The 1901-nt window shown below is 33.7% G+C and overlaps 1 protein-coding gene and 1 pseudogene across 1 annotated transcript in view; one reads left to right on the forward strand and one right to left on the reverse strand.

Annotated features, from left to right (window-relative positions):
* MUC4 (mucin 4, cell surface associated) overlaps positions 1–1901 on the forward strand; it is a 54067-nt gene that overhangs the window by 17625 nt on the left and 34541 nt on the right.
* Positions 1329–1447, reverse strand: LOC111733898 (annotated as a pseudogene).

A 1901-nucleotide genomic window follows, 5' to 3' on the forward strand; every position in this document is an offset into this window, starting at 1 on the left:
CAATATTAAAATTTAATTTTATTCTAAATTCCTTGAAAAAATAGATGATGCCTTTTTAATTTGAAAAGGACATTATAAGATTTTTAAAAATTTGTGTATGTAGTTAAAAATGTTTACTTTTGAAGTCCTGATTGGATCTGTCAGAGCCCTCAACCACCTAAGAAGTACTTTCTTCTAAATATTAACCTTATTAATACTCTGAGTCTTTTGAATTTGGCTAATCATGAAAAACCTCCTTCTGCTTAAGTATTTTGAAATAGCTATTGTCCCCTTTTAGAAAAGAGCTTTCTTCAAAAAAGCAGCACTGTCTTAGCTTTGATGTTCAAATTAAGAGAACATCTCTTGATAAATGGAAAATGGTTTTCAATAAAGAACCAAATACTACAAATTTATTAAAATTGGATTTATCATTGTATCCCAATAACTTCATGGAAAAAAATAGCATCAGCATAAGGGTTGAGTCAAAAAGAAGTTAGCTCTGTGGGGTTTTTTTTGAGGGGGAAAGGAGGAAGGTAAAGATAGTTGTGGGGGAATCAATACAAGGTACATAAACTAATGTAAACATAAAATAAAATTAGATTGTCATTGGTGAACTATAATTATGCCTATCTCTTTTTTTCTTAATTTATATAACTGACATATAATATTACATTATATTAGTTTCAGGTGTACAATGTAATGATTTGATGTTTGTATACCTATCTCTTTATTAATGTGTCTAGATTTTTGTTGAGGCCATCTAGCAAAATGGCCATACAATGACTTTAACGGATCCTAGGCACTGTTGCCTTCCTAGGCCACTTCCTTTGATAAAAAAAAATAAAATAAAATAAAAACTGTATTTTACAACTATGTTGGACTAAAGACCAATCAATGCTGGTATCATTATTACATATTCATTATTATTACATTGAGTTCTTTTTCTGATTGTAAAAGAAATTAACATGAAAACAGTTTTGTGAGATCCTAAAAGTAGCTTGGGCCATGGGTCCTTGGGCTCTGTGCCTTAATTACTGGCAATTGCAAGGTGATGGTGCCTTGAGAAGCAGCTTGCTGAAGTTTGTAAAAAAGGAATTGTGCTGAGCTCAGGACCTCACATGCTTGAAAAGTGACCAAAATTCACTCTACTCCCAGTTAAAAGAAAAACTGAAGTAGAAAGGGAAAGTTCTGGATTGTAGGTAGAAGGACCACTCACAAAGATCTTGGGAGAGAGTAAAACGAAATAAAAATAACTACATATTTTTTTTAGGCAAGGCAACACTTGGTTGACCTCAGAGATTGCAAAGACCTTGTCAGCTTACAATCCCTTAGTTTTTTTTTATTTTTTATGTTTACAGCACCTGGCCTTCCTACGTAGTCTCCCATCCAAGTACTAACCAGGCCCGAACTTGCTTAGCTTCCGAGATCAGATGGGATCAGGCTTGTTCAGGGTAGCATGGGCACAGACAATAACTATGTATTTTAATATGAGACAGGATATCCTAGGGGGAAAAAACCCCACATATTTCCAGAGAAGCTGGAGTCACTTTAAACTTGAATTCTCATAAATACTCTTGTATTGTTGAGTATACTCCCAAATGCTTCATACTGAAACAAAGTTGTTTAAGACAGTACAAGTTATTGACATGAACTATCAACAGCACATGAATTTAGGCATGTTTAAAATTCAGTTAGACAATTCACAATATTTTCCCTCTCTCTCCAGAATAAGTCCTCATAAGCTACCAAGTTTCTTGGGCATTTATGATGAGGAAATAGAGAGAAATGAAAAAGAAAATAAGATCGAAACTATCACTAGGGGTAAAAACTGGAAGATTATATGGGATGGGATTTGGAGACAAACTGAGAAGAAAACTGGCAGGGATGAGGACTAAATTAAAATGAAGAAAAAGTAGCTCTGT

This window comes from Pteropus vampyrus, unplaced genomic scaffold (assembly GCF_000151845.1).
Source record: "Pteropus vampyrus isolate Shadow unplaced genomic scaffold, Pvam_2.0 Scaffold680, whole genome shotgun sequence".
NCBI lineage: Eukaryota > Metazoa > Chordata > Mammalia > Chiroptera > Pteropodidae > Pteropus > Pteropus vampyrus.